We start from the raw sequence: 26,061 nt of genomic DNA, 5'->3' as shown, positions 1-26,061 counted from the left end.
GATGAGCACATGGAGAATTGGGAGTGGGGGGAGGATGAGCACATGGAGAATTGGGAGTGTGGGGAGGATGAGCACATGGAGAATTGGGAGTGGGGGAGGATGAGCACATGGAGAATTGGGAGTGGGGGGAGGATGAGCATATGGAGAATTGGGAGTGGGGGGAGGATGAGCATATGGAGAATTGGGAGTGGGGGGAGGATGAGCACATGGAGAATTGGGAGTGGGGGAGGATGAGCACATGGAGAATTGGAAGTGGGGGGATGAGCACATGAAGAATTGGGAGTGTGAGGGGATGAGCACATGGAGAATTGGGAGTGTGGGGAGGATGAGCACATGGAGAATTGGGAGTGGGGGGAGGATGAGCACATGGAGAATTGGGAGTGGGGGGAGGATGAGCACATGGAGAATTGGGAGTGGGGGGAGGATGAGCACATGGAGAATTGGAAGTGGGGGGTTGAGCGCATGGAGGATTGGGAGTGGAGGGTGGGAAGAGGCATAGAGGATTGGGAGTGGGGTAGTGAGCACATGGAGAATTGGGAATGGGGGGGAGAGCACATGGAGATTTGGGAGTGGATGGTGGGGAGAGCACATGGAGACTTGGGAGTGGAGGGTGGGGAGAGCACATGGAGAATTGGGAGTGGGCGGAGAATGAGCACATGGAGAATTGGAAGTGGGGGAGTGAGCACATGGAGGATTGGGAGTAGAGGGTGGGAAGAGGCATAGAGGATTGGGAGTGGGGGAGTGAGCACATGGAGAATTGGGAGTGGGGGGTGAGCACATGGAGATTTGGGAGTGGAGGGTGGGGAGAGCACATGGAGACTTGGGATTGGAGGGTGGGGAGAGAACATGGAGAATTGGGAGTGGAGGGTAGGGAGAGCACATGGAGAATTGGGAGTGGAGGGTGGGGAGAGCACATGGAAAATTGGGAGTAGAGGGTGGGAAGAGCAAATGGTGAATTGGGGGTGGGGAGAGCAAATGGTGAATTGGGAGTAGGGGGTGGGGAGAGCACATGATGAATTGGGAGTAAGGGGGTGGGGATAGCACATGATGAATTGAGAGTTGGGGAGAGTAAATGATGAATAGGGGGTGGGGAGAGCACGGACATGACATAATGAATTGGGGCAGAGGGTGCATGTAAATATAATGAATTGGGGGAGCAAGAGGTATAGTGTAGGGGCGTTGAGGATTTGAGGATGCTGGAATTGGGGGAAAGACTACAGGTTCTAATTAATTTATATATTTATTAGGTGGGGAAGTGGCTATTTACAGTTAATGGGGGCACAGTGGTGGATTACAATTTATATTTGGAATGGTGGGTTGCATAATGACTAATTATATATTAATGGTGGGTGCACGTCTGTATTCTGCTGTGTAATGTAAAAGTTGGGGAATGTGCTCTAGATAACTGTGTGTTATTTTATGCAGAGACGAGTCCTGGCTGGAAGAAGTGATGGCGGTCTGTGCTGGATGAAGGAGAAAAGCGAAGATGAAGGACTTCACCTAGAGACGTCACCGGTGAGTCAGTGTGTTATCTGTACACTGACACTATACACTATATACTATGTACAGGGCTCCTGTGTATAATGTCACTGGTGATCACTGTATTACCTGTACACTATATACAAATCTCCTGTGTATAATGTCACTGGTGATCACTGTATTACCTGTACACTGACACTATATACAGAGCTCCTGTGCATAACGACTCTGGTGATCACTGTATTACCTGTACACTATATACAGAGCTCCTGTGTATAATGTCACTGGTAATCACTGTATTACCTGTACATATACATTATACACTGTATACCATGTACAGAGCTCCCGTGTATAATGGCACTTATGGTAATGTTAGCATTGTGGTTTTTTATTAATGGTCGGTATTGTAGTATTAGGTCACTATTTGGTGGTAATATGTGATCCAGTCATGGTGTGGCGGTACGTGTCCCTTGTATTTGGTATTATTCAGTGACAATGTGGTGGTAATATGTGGTCTGGTCATGGTGTGGTGGTATTTGATCCTTGTATGTGGTATTATTGGTCATTTTAAAAAATGTATATGACACATTCCCTTAAAGAAAAATAAATAGAAATATACCTAAAAAGAGTATTGGATATTTTAAGAAATTTTTAATAGATTAGAGTAGGGCCTGCCCAGAAGAGTCTACCTTATCGTGGTGGCGGCTTTAAAAATCTTTTGGCCAAAACAAAAGCTGATGCCTATGTGTGTGATCTTGTGTTCACTGGAAACTGATAATGTGTGATAGGTGAGGACGTGGTGCAGAAGTGGAGTTTTTCCAAGAGTGGGCGGTGGGACTGTAGAAGGTGTGAGGGATGGAGGCGGAGTTGGGGTGGAGCCTGGGCAGAGTCTCAAGGGGGCCCAAAAATTTTGCCAATATGGGGCCCTGAAATTCCTGGTAGCAGCACTGCAAGGAGCACTTGCTTGTATTATACATCTTGCATGCTCTACTCTGGATCCAGCCAGCCTAAGCGCCCCTACACTTCTCCCATGTTGCAGAAACAAAGCTGATCTTCCTAGCAACTTTGAAAGGTGCACTGTTAGGGCCAGCAGATCAATCATGATGCTTGCCAAACAGTCAATCTTCAGGAGCTCATCACCTTCCCCCCCTCCATTGCCAGTAAACAAGCTGGGAGGCAGAGGAGGCTGGGTGGCGGAGGAGTGGTGCACTCCTGAAGAATAACCATGAGATAACCTTTTTAGTATATAAGCTTGGATTTTCTTTTCTGTGGGAGGAAACCTAAATGTCCTCACAGAGGTGGAGCTCACAATCTCCATGCTGAAGACATTGATCTGATTTAAAGCCAGAATCCCAGTTCTCTGAAGCAACATTACTAAACACTGAGTCACCATGTTGCTTGCCGATTATACATCATGCTTAAAGGCATTATCCACTAATTTGACAACTCCTTCTTAAATACTGACCACTAAAATGATGCAGGTGCAGTATGTGAATATCTTTCAAATTTACACTGGGGAATACAGCATTGACAAAAAGGTTGTCCAAATAGTGGATAACCCCTTTAAATTTTACCCAGAGGGTTAAGTATTGATATTGCAGATGTTGTAATTATACCTAAACCCTAGACTTATAGGGAGTCAAATGGTCACTCCACGACATAAAGAGTATTGCAACAGATACAGTGGCACGTAAAAGTTTGGGCACCCCAGGTCAAAATTACTGTTATTGTGAACATTAAGCAACTTGAAGATGAAATGATTTCTGAAAGGCCTAAAGTTAAAAATGACACATTTTCTTTGTATTTTAGGCAAATATATATATATATTTTCATCTTTTACATTTTAAAGATTACAAAAAGGAAAATGGGCTGATGCAAAAGTTTGGGCACCCTTGGAGATTTGTGTGCTCAGATAACTTTGACCAAGGTTTCAGACCTTAATTAACCTGTTAGGGTTATGGCTTGTTCACTATCATTGTTAGGAAAGGCCAGGTGATGCAAATTTCCCAGCTTTATAAAAACCCAGCCTCCTCCTAACCTTGTGCCAAAAAACAGTAGCCATGGGTTCTTCTAAGCAGCTGCCTAGTACTCTGAAAATGAAAATGCTGGAGACCCACAAAGCAGGAGAAGGCTATAAGAAGATAGCAAAGCATTTTCAAGTTGCCCTTTCCTCCTTTCGAAATGTAATTAAAAAATGGCAGTTAAGTGGAACATTGGAGGTAAAGATAAAGTCTGAAAGACCAAGCAAAATTTCAGTGAGAGCTGCTCGTAGGATTGCTAGAGAGGCAAATCAGAACACCCACTTCACTGCAAAAGACCTTCACAAGAAAACCTGCATGGAAGACTCATCAGAAGAAAACCTCTCCTGCGTCCTCACCTTAAAATTCAGCGTCAGAAGTATGCAAAAGAACATCTAAACAAGCCTGATGCATTTTAGAAAAAAGTCCTGTTGACTGATCAGGTTAAAATAGAACTCTTTGGCCACAATGATCAAAGATATGTGTGGAGAAAAACTGGCATAGAATTTCAGGAAAACAACATCTCTCCAACCAGTAAGCATGGGGGTGGATAAATCATGCTTGGGGTTATGTTGCAGCCAATGGCACAGGGAACATTTAATGGGTAGAGGGAAAAATGGATTCAATTAAATTTCAACAAATTCTTGATGCAAACATAACACCATCTGTTAGAAAGCTGAAGTTGAAAAAAGGAAGGCTTCTAAAATTAGATAATGATCCTAAAAACATGGCAAAATCCACAATAGACTACCTCACAAGGCGCAAGCTGAAGGTTTTGCAATGGCCCTCATAGTCCCCTCATCTGAACATCATTGAAAATCTGTGATTAGACCTCAAAATAGCTGTGCGTGCAAGATGACTCAGGAATCTCACAGAACTGGAAGAATTTTCCAAGGAAGAATGGATGAAAATCCCTCAAACAAGAATTGAAAGACTCTTGTCTGGCTACAAAAAGCGTTTACAAGCAGTGATACTTTCAAAAGGGGGTGCTACTAGGCAGTAACCATGCAGGGTGCTCAAACTTTTGCTTCCCTATTTCACTATTGATCTATACCTATCTTGATATAGTGAAAGGGTGATAACAGGATGAGCAAGGGAGAGCCACCATTGAGCGGGGGTGCCAAATCTCGTATCTTAGGGTGCGTCCTCTGCTGGTAGGTAGTGTGAGGAGCTGCCCACTTACTAAAGACTATGATACTTTTCCAGCAACGGACCACCATTTTTTGTCAATATTATTATTGTGTTTTATTAGTGATTTACTTCTTATGTTTTATATAGTTCTGCTAACTTGTCAGTATGTGCACTAGATTCACTTGTAAAATGTCCAGCATTCCACTAATCTGTATCTCAGGATATCTGTATCTCAGGAGTATCTAACCATTGTTCCAACAGCCAATAATCTCATTTTGTGTGTGTAGATTGTAGACACAGTGGAGCTGTCACCACAGGGGGTCTTATATGCAGTCTCAGATGAAGGCTACTAGAATATTCTTCATTGTTTTTAGCTAACAGTAAATGCTTAAGGTGGAGGGTGATCACTTCTGACCTGGAAGGGGACTGATCCCAGTGAAAGAAAGGACAGACATGTTTTAGTTAGAGTTGTGTGGAAGGATTGAAGGAAGAGGATGGAGATTGTGGACTTGGAAGGATGGATGGATAAACATGTTACTGACTCGCCCCCTGGGCCGTGGGGTACCCGGAACCGGGTCTTCTTGTGTACGGTGCTAATGGGGGTAGTAGTGGCAACCCGGTCCCGTGGCTCAGGGTGGTCAGACCAAATTGTGGCTGTCTGTTTATCAGTGTTTTGAATGTCCGACCACGCCACCCGTGGACCGCGGTCAGGGATGACCGCCGCTGCAAGGCAGACCGCCGAGGCTGATGTTGGTGTGCAGCACAGGGATAGGATAACTCCCCACGGGAAGAGTGTAGCCTCAGGGCAATGTAGGTGGATGCTGGGGGTGATGGTGCAGGCGCAGCATAAATCACACAGAGTCCAATGGTGCAGTTCAGGCCTTTTACTCACAGTTGTTATCCAAGTCACTTCCGTCGGCAAGGACTGCCTGAGCCATGCTGCGTCCACCAGGTGAGGGGCTCGGTCAACCCCCAGGCAATTCAGGAGTATGGCACAGGACCCCCTTCTATCCTTTCTCTGGCCTCTCGTGCCCCACCAGTGACCACGCTTCTGTCCAGCTGCCTCGGGCCTTCTCTGGTAAAACTTGGCGCCGGTTTCCCTGACCCTATGTGGTGCCTTCCTAGCGGGTGTAGCAAGGAGTCGCACCAATAAATGATCACGACCTCCTGTTCTTGGCTAAGGGATGATTTACCTCCACCAACTTGTGAATCCGGTAACCTTCTGCGGCCTGACCCTTCACCCAATATAACGCGGGTTTGCAACTGTTGCTGTCCGTTCTGCTCTCTTAGGGTCCCTTCTGCCTTCTTGTTTCTGGAGCCTTTCTACTCCTCTGTCTGTCCTCTTTCCTTCCTTCTCCTTCTTCTCTCTTCCCTCAGGCTCCGGCCTCTGTGCTAGGGAGCAGAGCCCATGCAGCAGCTCTGCTCCCTGCCTTCTCTTCTCACAGACCACTGAACTGAACTGAACTGAACTTAGCTCTCTCCTAAGATGGCCCCCACCTTTTTATCTTCTTCTCTGTGTTTGAGCTCAGGTGACCTGCACCCAATGAGCTCCTTCCTGTGCTCCAGAAACCGTCCCCTACTGCTCCTACATCACTGGGTTCTCTCCCCCCTCCCCACTTCAGCCAGGGACATGGTCAGTTGTGCCTGCAATTATATGGGAGCACCGTCGAGCTGTCCCCCGGAAATGGGGTGAGTGTGTGTATGTATGCAGCTAACTGAGCCCTGGTCCACACTCCATCCTTACCTGGGAGTGGAATATCACACCTCTGGTTAAGGTGCAATACCCCTGTGGCAACCGAACCCTCGGGGCGCCACATTACCATTATGGATTATGTTGTTTGGATTTAAACTTTCTTAAAAGCACTGCTGCTACTGGATACCTGTGCTTTCATCGTTTTATCTGCTGTCTAGAGGATCATGGACTGGGGCTACAGACTATACTGGCTGGAGATACGAAATCTGTGGGCCAACCAAAAGTTGGGAAACAGTGAGTATGGCCTTATACAAAGCCAGTGGAACTACTGAACCCATATTGGGAAATTGAGGACTGAGAGAACTGTATTTTGGCCATTTACCTGGAATTGCTTTATTACCATGGCTGTGATCAATAAAATATTGTTGCATCGTTAACCTGCCTAGGTGATTACTTACAACCCACAACCTCAGATCTTTACAGGTAGCATCAGTAATAGGTGTTCGAAATAGGGCATTACAGGTATCTGATGGTGTCTGGCTTTGCATCATGTATCTTATAGACACATTTTTTAAGTAATACACGGGTTATTGGTGTTTTTAATACTTCTATATTAAAAATGTAATTTTTAAGGGATTATATGATATTTTCACACAAACTTTTGCTTCGGCCCATTTTCCTTTTTGCAAAAATGATACGCCTTTTAACGGCGTTCATTAATGGTCCTTATTCCTCAGCATCACTTTTAAAGGGCACTGAGGAATAATAACGTAGCACCGCCCCGCAACTGAAATTCCCGCGGGAGTCAGCTGTATCGGCCCCAGCCAATTTTGATGCCAATCTGGGCTGATTAACCCCATAACCCAATAATGACAGCGGTATTTAAGTTGTTGCAAGGGAGTCACAAGACCCCCTTTCTAACCATCAGACCCCCCGCAATGAGAATCGCGGGTCTCGATGATTACAATGGTACCCTGAAGTCATGGGATGACCTCAGGGTACAGTAGCCTGTGAGATCCAGCTATACACGAGTACTTCAGTGTATGAGACCAGTGATCAAAATAAAAATTATACATGTCCTACAGTGGGACTTAGTGAAAAAGTAAAAAAAAGTTAAATAAAATATGTAAAAAAAGGAAAAAAACACAAAAAAATGTGTACAGAAATCACTAAAATTCGTTGTGCTACACGAGATGCAGCGTTTGTGATAAAACAAAAATAAAATAAAAAAGCGTACACATAATTGGTATTGCCGCATCCATACCAACCCATTCTATAAAATTGCCATGTTATTTATTCTGTAAAAAAAAAATAATAAAAAACACGCCAAAAATTATGCTTTTCATCATACTGACTCACAAAAGTGATTAAAAAGCGATCAAGAAAGTCATATGTAAAAGAAAAATTGTACAGATGAAAACGCCAAACCGTCCCGCAAAAAACAAGCTTTAATATGGTTCGTTCGGCAAAAAAATAAAAAAGTTCCAGATCTAAGAATATGGTGATGCAAAAAACAAATTCATTTTTGGAAAGTATTGTTTTTAGTGTATAAAAATAGCAAAGCATAAAAAACACTAAAACATCCAGTATCGGTGCAATCGTAACAACCCGAAAGACAAATCTCTCTTATCACTTTTACCTCATGGTGAATGGTGCAAAATATAAAATCAATATCTGCTGTTTTTTGTTCATTGTGTGTTTGAAAAATCTGAATAAAAAGCGATCAAAAATTACTATGTGCCTCAAAAAGGTACCAAAAAAATCTGCAACTCATCCTGCAAAGAATAAGCCCTTATACAGCCCTGTTCGCCAAAAAAAAATTAAAGTTATCGCTCTCAGAATAAGGCGACGAAAAAAAACTACTTTTTATAAAAAAGCATTTTTACTGTGTAATAGCAGCAAAACCTAAAAAAAAGCAATATAAATCTGGTATCACTGTAATCGCACCGACCTGAAGAAGAATCCGCCTTATCGCTTATACCGCACGGTGAACCACGCAAAAATATAAATAAAAACTATTCTTGTACTGCTGTCTATTTGTTCATATTACCTCCCAAAAATCAAAGCAAGGCTTGGCTCACATTTACCCTGTGCTCTCCACTGAGCGCTTACATTGGGGTTTCTGTGTAAATTCCTCAAAACCGCGATTCAGACAAAACTCCTGACGGAACCACTCACTTATGAACAGATGGAGTCACTTTGGACTGGTCTCTATTCCGGCGGTGTCCCATCATTTTAGTTGTCTTTTTAGCGCACAAGTGTCACCACAGATCTGTGCACGCCTAAAAAGATGGAGACCACCAAAGCAGACGTCAAACGGACTCCAAAGTGTCTCCATCTGCCTCATTATGGTGGATGGTCCCGTTGGGGGTTTTGTCTGTATTGCGTTTTTGTGGGATTTACATGGAAACCCCAACCTAAGTGCTCAGTGTAGAATGCAAGAATGTGATCCCAGCCTTATTCTGGAAGCGATCGAAAAATATTATGTACCACAAAATGTTACCAATAAAAACCCTAATTTATCCCCCTCAAAACAAGCCCCCCCTCAGGTCCATCATCTGTCACTGGAAATACCACATAACTGGTAGAACAAAGACTCTGGAAAAGCAACATGGCTCCCACCCGCTGAAATAAAATCTAGTAAATTCTGCGCTCCCAAATCCAAAGGTCAAAACTTTTTGTGAAAAAAAAGTAAACTGTTCATTTTTACCCTTCCACATTGCTTTAGTTCCTGTGAAGCACCTGAAGGGTTAATAAACTTCTTGAATGCGGTTTTGAGGACTTTGAGAGGTGCAGTTTTTAAAATGGTGTCACTTTTAGGTATTTTCTGTCATAAAGACCCCTCAAAGTCACTTCAAATGTGATGTGGTCCCTAAAAAAATGGTTTTGTAAATTTTGTTGGAAAAATGAGAAATCGCTGGTCAACTTTTAACCCTTATAACTTCCTAACAAAAAACATATGTTTTAAAAATGATGGAGATGTAAAGTAGACATGTGGGAAATGTTATTTATTAACTATTTTGTTTAAAGGCATAAGAATTAAAAGTTTGAAAATTGCAAAATTTTAAAAATTTTCTCCCAATTTCCGATATTTTTACAAATAAACAAATGTTACCACTATTATGAAATACAATATGTCACAAACAAACAATTTAAGAATCACTGGGATCCATTGAAGCGTTCCTGAGTTATTACCTCATAAATTGACACTGGTCAAATTTCAAAAAATTGGCCTGGTCATTAAGGTCAAAATTGGCTCAGTCACTAAGGGGTTAAAATGCAAATGATGTAAATATATATTTTTTTGCCTAAAATACAAATGAAATGTGTTATCTTTCACTTTAGGCCTTTTAGAGATCATTTCATCTCCAACTTGCTTAGTTGTTCACAGTAACAGTAATTTTGACCAGGGGTGCCCAAACGTTTACATGCCACTGCAATATTGGAAGAGAAAAGAATCTGGCCCCATGAATTTCAGCGGCCAATCATTTTATCCTCTCTGGATACCATCCGAGGCTAGTGCTTCTGTGTATGGAGTCAGCAGATATAACCATGTGCCGAACAATCATTCATCCGACAACTAATGTGCATGGCCCCTGTACTATGACATTACTGTGTGCATTCCCTCTGTATTGTGACATCAATATACGACTTATCCTTGTGCTATAATGCTGTACCTATTTTCCCTGTGCTATGACATCACTATGGATCATAGACGTTAGCTGTGATATCACTATGTTTATTACTCTTCTTCTTTGACCTTATGTTTTATTTCATGACTGGACATTATTCCCATACCATGACATCACTGTGTTCACTATTTCCTATGTGTTCACAGGGATAATTATCTGTGTACTGTCTGTGATCACTTTGTTCATTATCTCTGTACTATGACATCACTATGGGCTGTAAGTATAATTCTGTATTTATTATATCTGCTATGCCATCACTGTGCTTTAACTTTCTGAACTGTGACATCACTACTAAAAAAAACAAATCCATAAAGTTTTATTCTCACCATTTTGAGCCCTGGGCCATGATGATACTGGTGTTTTGTGATGTAAGGGTAGACACTGCTGCTACCTCCTATTTCCTAAGCAAGTGAGGACAACCATTGGGCCAGAAGTGAATCTGTGAAAAAGATCATTCAACCATACCGAAAGCAATTGATTAACTGCACTGAGCTTCAGTTCATGAGAAACAGTCGAGAACAATAAAAGAAAACACCAGAGATGTTAGCGACTACCACAACCGGCACCAAAATCTCCCTGGTGTATGTCAGACACTTAGCGCAAAGCTTTATTTTCATTCACGATAACACTTGGAGGCTTCCTCTAGCTCCACAGCCCAATAAAAGCAGTATGGAGATGGAGATGGCCTTTAATACACACAGCGGTCTACTTTTTGGACTTAAGTCTTTACAAAATGCCAATTACTAACTTTTGGACCTTGAAGACCTAACGCCAACAGCGACTGTTTATATATGCTTCATTTCTTGGGAAATGAGAAATGCATGATGTTTAGTATCACACAAAGGTTAATTCGACCAGATGAGGCTTATGGTTATACACCAAATAGACGGAGAAATAAAGGAGGCTATTTGGCCGGGGGCCCTCCCAGGACAGGCCAGATGGATGGCAAATTTATTAGTGCTGGGAATGAACTAAGTTACATAGAATGAAATGAAACAATGAAATAACCCATCTGTGCATTTGCTCTTAATGAAAGCAGAAATTGCAGAATAATTGGCCCTGACCCATATGCTGTCCCATAACATGTAATGGGTGTCATTATTTTGGCTCCAGATTTACTATTAAATGAGAGAAAACGCCTGTTAAAGAACAGTCAGACAGCATGGGGTGCTTCAGAGAATTCACTTCATTACCTTATTGCCTTTGTAGGGAGGAAGAAACTCTGCGTTTATATTATCGCGATACATAGTTTATGGAATTAAACTGCAATTAAAATGTCAAGTGAAAAATGTGCTGAAATATTAATGGCAAGAGAGAGGAATCGATTGTAAGAGTTTTATTTTGAAATAGACTCCATCATGTAATGTCTTATACCCGGTACACTTATGCATTGTTTTGGGTGTTTTTTTATTTCAATACATTTTATCCTAAAAATTGGATTTCCTAATACCAGTATCAATCATCCATTTACTAAGGCCATATGGGTTTTCTTTATTTATGTGTCTCCAGAACAACATAGGCAGTTTGTTCACATTATTATGTTACATCTCCATCTGTCCCCCTTGTCCTGTTCTGTCCTCCACTATAAATTCTTTAACCCATTACCTGCACATCCAATTTTTTCCCTTTTTTATCCTCCCTTTTTCCAAGAGTCATAGCTTTTTTATTTTATGGTTCACATAGATGTATGAGGTTTTTTTTGCGAGACTAGTTGTAGCTTTGAATGAAGCCATTCATTTTACCATTCAATGTACTGAAGAAAAAAAATTCAAAATGTGGTGAAATTAGGAAAAAAATGCAATTTTGCCATGGTCTTTTTTTTTACGACGTACCTTCTGTGTTAAAAGTTATTGTGAATCATGATTGTCCAGTTCAGCACAATTAAGGTGATATCAAACAAATATGTATATTTTATTATTTTATTTAAATTGGCTGTCCCATGTACAATGGATACTTTAAACAATAAATCTTTGAATCAAAATATGTTTCACAATTGGATGTGTTAAAAAAATACAAGTGCTTCTCACTAAATTAGAATATCCTCAAAAATTGTATTTATTTCAGTTCTTCAATACAAAAAGTGAATCTCCTATATTATATAGAGTCATTACAAATAGAGTGATCTATTTCAAGTGTTTATTTCTGTTAATGTTGATGATTATGGCTTACAGCCAATGAAAACACAAGTCATAATCTCAGTAAATTAGAATACTTTATAACAATAGTTTGAAAAATGTTTTTAAAATCTGAAATGTTGGCCTACTGAAATGTACGTTCAGTAAATGCACTCAATACTTGGTCGGGGCTCCTTTTGCATCAATTACTGCATCAATGCGGCGTGGCATGGAGGCGATCAGCCTGTGGCACTGCTGAGGTGTTATGGAAGCCCAGGTTGCTTTGATAGCAGCCTTCAGCTCATCTGCATTGTTGGGTCTGGTGTCTCATCTTCCTCTTGACAATACTCCATAGATTCTCTATGGGGTTAAGGTCAGGCGAGGTTGCGGGCCAATCAAGCACAGTGATACTGTTGTTTTTAAACCAGGTATTGGTACTTTTGGCAGTGTGGACAGGGGCCAAGTGCTGCTGGAGAATGACATTTCCATCTCCAAAAAGCTTGTCGGCCGAGGGAAGCATGAAGTGCTCTAAAATTTCCTGATAGATGGCTGCGCTGACTTTGGTCTTGATAAAACACAGGGACTTACACCAGCAGATGACATGGCTCCCCAAACCATCACTGATTGTGGAAACTTCACACTAGACCTCAAGCAGCTTGGATTGTGGCCTCTCCACTCTTCCTCCAGACTCTGGGACCTTGATTTCCAAATGAAATGCAAAATTTAATTTCATCTGAAAACAACACCTTGGACCACTGAGCAACAGTCCATGTCTTTTTCTCCTTGGCCTAGGTAAGACGCTTCTGGCGTTGTCTATTGGTCATGAGTGGCTTGACACAAGGAATGCGACACTTGTAGCCCATGTCTTGCATATGACGCGCCCCCCTGGGCCGTGTGTGTAGGGGAATACCCGGAGCCGGGTCTCTGTGTAATACTGGGGGTTGTAGTCTCCGTGGCGGCGACCCGGTCAGGTGGCTCAGGGTGGTCAAACCAGTGGCGGATCTGTTTCTTTGGATTTGTAATATTTAAATGTCCGACTACGCCACCCGTGGATTGCGGTCACTGAGAACCGCCGCTGCGGGGCAGACCGCTGAGGCAAATATTGTGTGCGCAGCAGAGGGTAGTATAACTCCCCACGGGAGGAGTATAGCCTCAGGGCAGCGTCTGTAGATGGTGAGGGTTTTGTTGCGTGGGCGCAGCAGAAATGACTCAGAGTCCGTGCAGTGCAGTTCAGGGTCTTTACTGTTGGTAATGAAGAAGGCCCTGCCGGGAGTACTGGCTAACATTAGAGGCCTGGTCAGTCTGCGAGCGAACAAGAGTCCCCCTGGAAAGGTGGAGGTATAGGCCTTCCCGTCTGACTGCACTCTTCTTGGCTACCCTGCTGTAGTCGTGTAGTAGCCCACGTCCCTGAGTGTACCGTGTGGTGCTCACCCGTATGGCTGGTGACTTGGGGCCTTTGGTGCCTTCCGCTCCTCGATGGCGGTGCCGGTCCCTTGCGGGTGACTGAGCCTCCGGGCTTTCTATGGCCAGAGGACCTGAAATCCCCTGCCAGGTGGTTTCTGCTGCTGGATGTAGATATCCCCACAGCCTCGGACTCCGGTGTCCGGTTCTCTGCGTCTACTGCCAGGATGAGCTCTGCTCCAGTCCCTGTTATTCAGCTCCTGGCTCCTACAGAGCTCCTTGCTGCTCCTCTGTCCCTTCTCTGGAACTAGACTTCTCTAACCCCGCCCCAGATCCAGTTTATAAAGGGTAGGTTCCTCCCCTCCCTGGACTGGGGCAGGAGGTGTGGCATGCAATAATGCTCCTGACCAGGAAAACTCATGCTCGCTCTCAGACATGGTATTTCTACCACTGTGGCAACCAGACCCCTGGGGTGCCACAGATACATCTGTGTGTGGTGCCTCTTGAAGCAGTGACTCCAGCAGCAGTCCACTCCTTGTGAATCTCCCCCAAATTTTTCAATGGCCTTTTCTTAACAATCCTTTCAAGGCAGCGGTTATCCTGGTTGCTTGTGCACCTTTTTCTACCACACTTTTTCCTTCCACTCAACTTTCCATTAATATGCTTGGATACAGCACTTGTGAACAGCCAGCTTCTTTAGCAATGACCTTTTATTTCTTACCCTCCTTGTGGAATGTGTCAATGACTGCCTCGTGGACATCTGTCAAGTCAGCAGTCTTCCCCATGATTGTGGAGCCTACTGAAACAGACTAAGGGACTTTATTAAACGTTTAGGAAGCTTTCGCAGGCGTTTTTTGTTAATTATTCTAATTTACTGAGATAGTGACTTTTGTGTTTTCATTGGCTGTAAGACATTAACAGAAATAAACACTTGAAATAGAGCACTCTGTTTGTAATGACTCAATATAATATATGAGTTTCACTTTTTGTTTTGAAGAACTGAAATAAATTAATATTTTGATGATATTCTAATTTTGTGAGAAGCACCTGTATGTGCAGGAACATGGTCTGCGCCAGGGCCGGAGTCAGCACCCGGACAAGTGCCGGGGCCCTGAGCAAGCCGGGGGGCCCACTCGTCGTCGTGGATCCCGGCACGCTATGGGGCCTGTAAGTCGGGAGAGCCAAGTGCCCGCTTTGCTCAGGGCCCCCCGCTGTCGTCATGGCCCCGACACTTTTTAGACTTGCCTCTCCCTGTTCCACCGCAGTTCCGGCTCCAGCGTCTTCCGCCACTGTGACGTGTCAGGGCAGAAAGCGCAATGAGGTCACTACAGCGCGCCCTCTGTGCTGAGCAGTCACAGTGTCAAAAGACGCTGAGGAGTCCGGAGCAGCGGCCAGGGAGGAGAGGTGAGTATTTTATTTTTTTTCTTTAATGTATGGAGCTATATATGGGGCCCATTGTTCTCTAAGGAGCATTATATGGGGCCCATTCTATATCAAGCATTATATGGGGCCATTAATCTGTATGGAGCAAAATATGGGGCCTATTATACTGTATGGAGCATTATATGGGGCCCATTATTCTGTATGGAGCTCATATGGAGCCCATTATTCTGTATGGAGCTTTTATGGGGCCCGTTATTCTGTACGGAGCAATATATGGGGCACATTATTCTGTATGGAGCATTATATGGGGCCCATTCTATATGGAGCATTATATGGGGCCATTATTCTGTATGGAGCAAAATATGGGGCCTATTATTCTGTATGGAGCATTATATGGGGCCCATTATTCTGTATGGAGCTTAGATGGGGCCCATTATTCTGTATGGAGCAATATATGGGGCCCATTATTCTGTATGGAGCTTATATGGGGCCTATTATTCTGTATGGAGCAATATATGGGACACATTATTCTGTATGGAGCATTATATGGGGCCCATTCTATATGGAGCATTATATGGGGCCCATTGTATATGAAGCATTAAATGGGGTGCATTATTCTGTATGGAGCATTATATGGGGCCCATTATTCTGCATGGAACATTATATGGGGCCCATTATTCTGTATGAAGCAATATATGTGGTCCATTATTCTGTGTGGAGCATTATATGGGGTCCAATATTCTGTATGGAGCATTATATGGGGTCCATTATTCTGTATGGCGCATTATATGGGGCCCATTATACTGTATGAAGCAATATATGTGGTCCATTATTCTGTGTGGAGCATTATATGGGGTCCAATATACTGTATGGAGCATTATATGAGGTCCATTATTCTGTATGGAGCATTATATGGGTCCATTATTCTGAATGGAGCATTATATGGTCCCCATTATACTGTATGGAGGACTATGTGGTGCCCATAATACTGTTTGGAGGACTATGTGGTGCCCATAATACTGTATGGAGGACTATGTGGTGCCCATAATACTGTATGGAGGACTATGTGGTGCCCATAATACTGTATGGAGGACTATGTGGTGCCCATAATACTATATGGAGGACTATGTGGTGCCCATAATACTGTATGGAGGACTATGTGGTGCCCATAATACTGTATGGAGGACTATGTGGTGCCCATAATACTGTATGGAGGACTATGTGGTGTGCATAATACTGTATGGAGGACTATGTGGTGCCCATAATACTGTATGGAGGACTATGTGGTGTCCATAATACTGTATGGAGGACTATGTGGTGCCCATAATACTATATGGAGGACTATGTGGTGCCCATAATACTGTATGGAGGACTATGTGATGTCCATAATACTATATAGAGGACTATGTGGTGCCCATAATACTGTATGGAGGACTATGTGGTGTCCATAATACTGTATGGAGGACTATGTGGTGCCCATAATACTATATGGAGGACTATGTGGTGCCCATAATACTGTATGGAGGACTATGTGGTGTCCATAATACTGTATAGAGGACTATGTGGTGCCCATAATACTGTATGGAGGACTATGTGGTGTCCATAATACTGTATGGAGGATTATGTGGTGCTCATAATACTGTATGGAGGACTATGTGGTGTCCATAATACTGTATGGAGGACTATGTGGTGCCCATAATACTGTATGGAGGACTATGTGGTGTCCATAATACTGTATGGAGGACTATGTGGTACCCATAATACTGTATGGAGGACTATGTGGTGCCCATAATACTATATGGAGGACTATGTGGTGGCCATAATACAGTATGGAGGACTATGTGGTGCTCACAATACTGTATGTAGGACTATGTGGTTGCCCATAATACTGTATGGAGGACTATGTTGTGCCCATAATACTGTATGGAGGACTATGTGGTGTCCATAATACTGTATGGAGGACTATGTGTTGTCCATAATACTGTATGGAGGACTATGTGGTGCCCATAATACTGTATGGAGGACTATGTGGTGCCCATAATACTGTATGGAGGACTATGTGGTGCCCATAATACTGTATGGAGGACTATGTGGTGCCCATAATACTGTAGGGAGGACTATGTGGTGCCCATAATACTGTATGGAGGACTGTGTGGTGCCCATAATACTGTATGGAGAACTATGTGGTGCCCATAATACTGTATGGAGGACTATACTGTCCGGTCTGCACTGTGCACTGTGAGGATTTGCCGGTTTCTGAGCTATTCTAGAATTTACAATAAATATCACTCATGTAATGTAAGAAGTAAGTGATATCTTTGGCCTTGTACTATACCTATATTTCTCTGCCATATCTGTGCATCACGTATCATGTTGAAGAAGCCCACTGGGACTGTTTCGCCTGGGGCCCACGAAAACCTGGAGCCGACCCTGGTCTGCACAAACCACATCTCCTGGGCAGACGAGAACTCAAGAGTATACAGACATTACAGCACGGGATCACAGCTGATTATTTCTGTGAGGTAAAACATTTCCCTGCCTGTTTAAAAACTTGTTTTACCTCACAGAAAGAATATTCCATGCTGTAATGTCTGTCTCTGCCCAGGAGCTGTGGTATGATCAGACCACTTCCTGCACGGTCAGACACAGTCATTACACAGTACCCAGCAGGGGCACATTTATCAGATTATTTCGAGACAGCAACATTATTTTAACGCATCCAATTGTGTAACTTATTACTACAATGTCTATTAATTAAAATTTACTTTGTTTGTGAAACAACTCCTTTAAGTGTAGAAAATTGGGAAGGGGGGGGGGGGTTGTGCCGCAATTTACTGAGACCCAGACCTTTTTTTTTTCCACATCTATTGAGCTGGTTGGGGGGTTTGTTTTTTGCGTGAGAAGCTGACAGTTTTATTGATAACATTGTGATCTATTTTTATTGCACTTTTTAGAGAGGATCAGAGGCAAAAATAAAACATATTTCTGGTGTTTTGATTTTTTTATATCGTTTACTGATCGGGTTAATTAATTTCATATTTTGATAGATTGGACTTTTATGAATGCGGCAAATATGTTTATTTTCTTAATTTCTTTATTTTCAGTGTAGAAAAAGGGGGTGAACTTTTATAATTTTTTTATATTTTTAATAATTAAACTTTTTTTTATTTTTCAGTCCCCTTAGGGAACTTGAACCTTTGATCGTCCCGTTGCTTATATTATATACTGCAATACTACAGTATTGCAGCATAAAGTGTAAATCTCGGTCTCCTTTGACGCTCGGCATACAGTATAACTTCACTTCAGAGGAATACCATGATGGTGGTGATGAGGGCAGTTGCCTCACAGGGCGCTGATGGGAGTCGGTAAGCACAAACAGCAGCGCACATGTCATGTAAATGCCGCTGTCAGAGGTTGGCAAGTTGCTAAGTTGACGCGCCCCTGGGCCTGCTGTGTCGCGCAGCGTCTCGCGCACGGGGGCTTACCCGGAACCGGATCAGATGAGGGTTGTAGTCTCCGAGTGGTGGGGACCCGGTCCGTGCCCAGGGGGTCAGACTCAGTGTGTGGCAGTCTTGATAGATGTTATTTGAGTGTCGACTACGCCACCCGTTGATTTGCAGCTATGGAGCTGCCGCTGCAGGGCAGACTGCTGAGGCCGGTGTAGAATTGTGCAGCGTGATAGTATAACCCCCAACGGGAGGGGTATGGCCTCAGGGCAGCCGACGTGGAAGATGGGGGTAGCAGGAACCACTCAGAGACGGTGCGGTGTAATTCAGGGTCTTTACTGGTAACAACGATAGACCCTCCCGGAGTACTTGCTAGCGAACGGGGCCTGGTCAGTCCTTGAGCAGATGGGATCTCCCCTGGCCAGGCGGAGTTGGAGGCCTCCCAAACTGACTGTACTCTTCTGGCTACCTTGCTAGAAGCGGATATTAGTAGCCCACGTCCCTGAGTGTACCGTGTGGTGACTCGGGGCCTTCTATTGGCTTCCGCTCCACGATGGCGGTGCTGGTCCCACACGTGTGACCGTGCCTTCGGGTTTCTGGGCCTGAGGACCTGAAATCCCCTGCCGGTCGGCTTCTGCTGCTGGGTAAGAGTTAGTCCCCACAGCCTCGGACGCCGGGTCCGGTAAGAAAGCTCCTCAGTCAGGGCGAGCTCTGCAGCTGCCAGCCCCTGACTCGTAGTAGTATTGCTCCCACTGAGCTCCAGCTGTTTCTTCCTATGACTGTCTCTTGTCTCTACTCTCCTGGACTCCTAACCCTGCTTCAGCCCCGGGTTTATATAGGGGAAGTTCTTCCCCTCCCAAGACTGGGCAGGAGGTGTGGCATGCACAGTATCCCTGACCAAAGGACCTCCCACCTGCTCTCAGACATAACATCTCTGTCACTGTGGCAACCAGACCCCTGGGGTGTCACATTCCCCCCTAGTGAAATTTAGTACTCCGGGACTAAACATATTTTAGAAAAACATAACAAGATAAAAACAATAATAATACAATAAGAAAAACATATAAAGATGGTTACGGCATGTCCGTAACCGGGTGCAGTCTTTGAAGAAAAGCAAGGTGTCCATTTCACCAAAACAGGGAGACGTAACCAGGTAGGGGTTTGTCCTACCCCGAGTCCTTAACAGTCTTTAGTCCGTCCTGGGTTACGCTCCAACTATGTACAAGGATTCCCGGTAAATCCACCAAGGACTCCTACAAATAACTAGAAACACAAAATTATACACAAGCAACAATACACAGGTAAACATAAATAAAACAATTTATACACTTCAAATCCTCCACCGTGCGGGTAACTGGCCTCTAGTGGCCCTAGTGGACCTACGGAGCTGACTGCCTAGCCCTGAACTACAGGGTGTAGGAGCTGTCAAGGGTAAACTGGGCAGCTGTCTACCGGCTCTTTGGCTCACTAGGGATATGGCAGGCTCACTGCAAGCAGAGGGTTGATCCTCCTGGTCTGCGGGTGTGGGGTCTTCTGCCTCCTGGACCGGCTGTTCTTCCAGCTCTACCTGTTGCTCTGTAGGTGCTTGGGATGCTGGTTGGAGGAAGGTGAGTACGGGTACCACAACTGCACCATTGACTTGAGTCCAAGACCGAGGGAAGTCCCCGAGCACAGTACTAACCATATCTTCCCTTTCCTCTACGGGTCGATGGTCTTCTTGTTCCTCTTCAGGGTTCCTCAGTTGTTCGGGACACTTCTTCAGGTGGTCCCGGGATACAATGGCTGTGGTTTCCCCTCCGTCTTTACTGATGGTACAAACCTTCGGGTTCTCGTGGCTTGAGGGCAGTACGGTGTACGGGTCCTTTTCCCACTGGTCGTCCAACTTGTGGAGCCGTCTCTTCCTCTTCAAGACCTGCTCTCCGGGTACCAGGGGAACAGCGGGAGCATACTGGTTGTAAGTTTTCTCTTGTCTTTCCCTAGCCTGACAGAGACTTCGCTCCACGCTCTCCTGTACTCTCCGGTACTGCTGCTGCCTCTCTGTGTCCCAGTCTGTTTCTGGTGAAGTGTCCTCGGGTGTCAGGACTCCCATTTCCAGGTCAACAGGTAACTTACCAGGTCTTGCCCTCATTAGGTAAGCCGGGGTACAGTTGGTGGAACCTACCGGGATGTGGTTGTATAGGTCCACCAGATCGGGCAACTTCTCAGGCCACAGACTGCGTTCTTCCAGGGGCAACGTTTTTAAAAGATCCATTACCACCTGGTTCATTTTCTCACAAAGTCCATTAGTTTGCGGATGGTAGGGTGTCGTCCTTATCTTCCGGCAGCCATACAGATTGCAGAATTCCTGGAAGACCTCCGCTTCAAAGGCAGGTCCCTGGTCCGTCAGCACTTGGTCCGGGTACCCGTGTGGACGGCAAAAGTGCTGCTGGAAGGCTCTAGCTGCTGTTTGAGCCGTTAAGTCCTTGACGGGGACGACAACCAAGAACCGGGAGTAATGATCCACGATGGTTAACGCGTAGACGTAGCCACTTCTGCTTGGGGTCAGTTTTACATGATCCAAGGCTACCAGTTCCAACGGTTGCCGGGTGACGATGGACTGCAGGGGAGTCTTCTGGCTGGCACGGTCCTTCCTTCTCAGGTTGCACGGGCCACAGTCTCTGCACCACTTCTCAATGGTTCCCCTCATGCCTACCCAGTGGAATCGCTCGCGCAACAGGAACTCCAGCTTCTTCCACCCGAAGTGTCCAGCTCCGTCGTGGTATGCCTCCATCACCATGGCTGCGTCTCTTCGTGGCACCACTACTTGCCAGAGTAGTTCATGCGTCCGGGAGTTAACCATTCTGCGGCACAACTTCCCCTTGTAAAGGAACAGTCGACTCTTCTCTGCCCATAGTTGTTTGGCTTCCTCCGGAGCGTCTGGTTCAAGGCAAGCCTCCGGGCGAGTCAGCATCTCCTTCACCAGTCGGACGGCAGGGTCGCTGTCTTGCGTTTCCGCCCAGTTGTAGTGAGGTAAGGGGTTCAACGTAGCAGCCTGCTTACTCCTTACCCGGTGGGAATACTGGATAGTCCCATGACGGTGGAACGCAGGGAGTTCAACTTCTTCCAGTCCCTCCGGATCTTCTCCTTCGTCCGGCAGGTTGGGCATCCTGGACAGGGCATCCGCGTTGGTATTGGAGCGTCCGGCCCGGTATTTGATTGTGAACTCGTAGTTGGACAGACGGGCCATCCACCTCTGCTCCAGGGCACCGAGTCTTGCCGTGTCCAGGTGTGTCAACGGGTTGTTATCCGTGTACACGGTGAACCGGGAAGAAGCGAGGTAATGCTTAAAGCGCTCGGTGACTGCCCATACTACGGCCAGGAACTCTAGCTTAAATGAGCTGTAATTCTCGGGGTTCCTTTCGGTGGGTCGCAGTTTTCGGCTGGCGTAGGCGATTACTCGTTCCTTCCCCTGCTGGATCTGGGACAGTACGGCTCCTAGCCCGATGTTACTGGCGTCGGTGTAGAGGATAAAGGGCTGGCTATAATCCGGGTACGCCAGGATTTCGTCCCCCGTGAGGGCCATCTTCAGCTGGCGGAAGGACTCTTCTTCCAACTCCTCCCATTTGAAGGGCGGCTTCTGGTTCTTGGCCTTCCGGGACTGGCCTATCAGGAGGTCCTGCATAGGTGCTGCCTTTTTGGTGAAACCGGGAATAAACCTTCGGTAGTAGCCTACCAACCCGAGGAACTGCCGCACTTCTTTTACGCTGGAGGGGCTTGGCCATTCCTTAATTGCGGTGATCTTATCAGGGTCGGGAGCCACTCCGTCAGCGCTCACCACGTGTCCCAGGTACTGCACCTTTGGTTTCAGGAGGTGACACTTGGAGGGTTTCACCTTTAGGCCGTAACTCGCCAGAGCTTCGAACACTTCCGCCAGGTGTTTCAGGTGGTCCTCATACGTCTTGGAATATACGATGACATCGTCCAGGTACAACAAGACCGTCTCGAAGTTTCTGTGGCCCAGACAACACTCCATTAGTCGTTGGAAGGTTCCTGGTGCGTTGCAGAGTCCGAACGGCATGCAGGTGAACTCGCTAAGTCCCATCGGGGTGGTGAATGCGGTCTTCTCCCGGTCCGCCTCTGCTACAGGAACCTGCCAGTACCCGCTAGTGAGATCCAAGGTAGAGAAGAAGTTAGCAGATCTTAAAGCAGCCAATGACTCCTCTATCCTTGGTAAGGGGTACGCATCCTTGTGTGTGATACGGTTGATTTTCTGGTAATCTACACACATCCTCATGGTGTTGTCTTTTTTTTCTGACTAAGACTAGTGGAGCTGCCCAGGGGCTACAGCTATCCCTGATCACCCCAGCCTCCTTCATGTCTCTAAGCATCCCCTTGGCGTGTTGGTAGTGGGCAGGGGGTACGGGTCGATACCTCTCTTTTATAGGAGGATGGTCTCCCGTGGGGATGTGGTGTTCTACCCCCTTGACTCGCCCGAAGTCTAACGGGTGTTTACTGAACACTCTCTCGTACTCCTGAACCACCCGATAGACTCCTTGTTTCTGGTGTGAGGGAGTGGAGTCAGTACCCAGATGTAGTTGCTGACACCAGTCCTCCATGTTTTTCTTAGAGCCGTTACCTTCCTCCGGGTGAGATGGAGGCAAGGGTTCCACAGATTGTATAGAATTTTGGTTAATGGTATATAATTTGGCTAGCATGGCATACCGGGGCAGGTACACTTCCCTCTCCCCGATATTTATTATGCGAACGGGCACCCTCCCATGGCGTACATCAACCACCCCCCGTGCTGTCAAAATGGTGGGCCTACTGTCTGAGTAAACTGGTTCTACCATTGCCTGGTAATCCCTACCTCTCAGACCAATAGCTGCCCGGCACCAAATCATCATTTCACTTTTTGGGGGCATGGCAATAGGAAAAGGGTCACACATTCTTACGCTACCAATCTCACCGCCGGAGAGTTCCACCTGTTGCCGTCGCATCAGTGCCCGGATCTCTTTCTGGAGCACCCGCTGCTCGCCGGAGCTGGCGTTCTTGGCAACCTGCTGTAAAAGGAAAATCACCTCTGCAAGACAATTTTCAATTACATTAGTTCCTAGAGTTATTTTTGGGTGACTCTCATGTTTGTCAATATCTACAATGATCAGTCCCTGTGCTGCCAGTTCGACTCTACCGATTTTGATGGTCACCACTTTAAATCGGATCTGTGGCACGGGCTGGCCATTGCTGGCGATGATACTCAAGTCGTCGTCAGGGTAGCGGGTAATATCCGAGTCATTCCAGTACTGCTTAAAGAGCACGTACGGGATGGTGGTGACCTGCGACCCGGTGTCCAGTAGGGCACTCATGGGAATGCCATCCAGTACCACCGGCAAGACTGGACGTCCTCCCACATATCTGTCGCGCCAGTTCGATGGGCCTGGTGATCTTTTTCCTGGGGGTTGGCCCTCTACCCCAGGTTGTGCCCGTTTAAAGAACAGTACCTTGCCATATGTCCGGGTTGATTGCAGCGGCGGCAGATGGGTCGTCCGTCCTCGCTGTATCGGTCACTGGGTCTTCCTCTGGCCGGTGGGGTCCTCCTTGGTCGACGCCACGGGATGTCCTCCGGTCCGGATGCCAGCTGGATCTTCCCTGGGGTGGAAACCTGTAAAGACTGCACAGTTCGGGTTAGCGCAGCAACGCTCTTAGCTAGCTCTTGGACCTGATGGTGTAGGTCTGGAGCCGGGTCATTGTCCAAAGCCTGCGCATCAGCTCCCACAGGCCCTGCCGACAAGGGCGCCGCCTCCTGGTGGTAAGTAATAGCTGGGCGCCTGTGGGTCATAACGCCATCCGGTGCCGGTTCTCGGAGCACCCGGATGGCTCTGTCCTTGAACTGTGCAAAGCCCAGATGGGGATCCTGTAAGGCCATCGCCCGCAACTGGGTTCGGTGGGCATTACAATACAGTCCCTCTATAAATTGTTCAGTCAACAGCCTGTCCTCGTTTCCCACTCCATCAGGGTCGGTCTGCTTAATGGCCCTCAGGGCCTCTTGTAGGTTTAGTGCATAGTCCCTTATACTCTCATGCGCTCGCTGCTTGCACCCGTAGAATCTAAGCTTAATCTCGGCTGAGGTGCGGGTATCAAAGGTATCCTTCAGCCGGGTTAGTATCCCTGCGACAGTCTTCCTCCCAGGTGGCCAGGATTTTACTTCCCTTTTAGCTGCCCCAGTTAGTTGGGCCACCAGGATGCTCACTTTTTGCTCTTCTGTGAGGGGGTACACCTGGAAGAGGCTATCCAGCTTTTCTCTAAAGTCATGCAGGGTATGTGACTCCCCTGAGTACTGGGGTAGCCAAGCTGCTCCCGGGATATAGGGCATGGTGAAGGGCATAACTGCAGCAGCGGTGGCGCTGGCGGGGGTTGAGGCAGTGAAGCTCTCCTCCGTATCCGACATCTTCCTCCCCCCTAGTGGACCGTGGCCTACCTTGCGATGATCCTGTTCCGTAGGCCGCAGCTCCGCAGTAGATCGTCAGGGTTGAGGACCTTCCGTCGCGCTCTGGTGACGTCGGCGTCTGCTGGACTCCTTCCAGGACCTTACGCAACGTCCGGACGTGAGGCGGGGCTTCAGTTCTCGCGCGCTTTCGAAGTCCACGCCCCTCTTCTTCCCGCGCGGCGTCCTCAAGATGGCGTCCAATGGCGGGAAAACTCCACGGATGGCGGGAAGAAGGCCAAAGATGGCGCCGGATGGCGGGAAAACTTCGCGGATGGCGGGAAGAAGGCAGAAGATGGCGCCGGATGGCGGGAAACCTCACCACTGGTAAGTTTGAACAGTCTTTGCTTTTCAGGCACGCAGTACCCGGTGGTTGCGGGCACGAAATCCTGCCGACTACGCCAAAGTTGACGCACCCCTGGGCCTGCTGTGTCGTGCAGCGTCTCGCGCACGGGGGCTTACCCGGAACCGGATCAGATGAGGGTTGTAGTCTCCGAGTGGCGGGGACCCGGTCCGTGCCCAGGGGGTCAGACTCAGTGTGTGGCAGTCTTGATAGATGTTATTTGAGTGTCGACTACGCCACCCGTTGATTTGCAGCTATGGAGCTGCCGCTGCAGGGCAGACTGCTGAGGCCGGTGTAGAATTGTGCAGCGTGATAGTATAACCCCCAACGGGAGGGGTATGGCCTCAGGGCAGCCGACGTGGAAGATGGGGGTAGCAGGAACCACTCAGAGACGGTGCGGTGTAATTCAGGGTCTTTACTGGTAACAACGATAGACCCTCCCGGAGTACTTGCTAGCGAACGGGGCCTGGTCAGTCCTTGAGCAGATGGGATCTTCCCTGGCCAGGCGGAGTTGTAGGCCTCCCAAACTGACTGTACTCTTCTGGCTACCTTGCTAGAAGCGGATATAAGTAGCCCACGTCCCTGAGTGTACCGTGTGGTGCTCACCCGTATGGCCGGTGACTCGGGGCCTTCTATTGGCTTCCGCTCCACGATGGCGGTGCTGGTCCCACACGTGTGACCGTGCCTTCGGGTTTCTGGGCCTCAGGACCTGAAATCCCCTGCCGGTCGGCTTCTGCTGCTGGGTAAGAGTTAGTCCCCACAGCCTCGGACGCCGGGTCCGGTAAGAAAGCTCCTCAGTCAGGGCGAGCTCTGCAGCTGCCAGCCCCTGACTCGTAGTAGTATTGCTCCCACTGAGCTCCAGCTGTTTCTTCCTATGACTGTCTCTTGTCTCTACTCTCCT

Source organism: Phyllobates terribilis, unplaced genomic scaffold, assembly GCF_046119375.1.
Source record: "Phyllobates terribilis strain yellow unplaced genomic scaffold, ASM4611937v1 Scaffold_1__5_contigs__length_1240528914, whole genome shotgun sequence".
Lineage (NCBI taxonomy): Eukaryota > Metazoa > Chordata > Amphibia > Anura > Dendrobatidae > Phyllobates > Phyllobates terribilis.
This window is presented reverse-complemented; position numbering follows the sequence as displayed.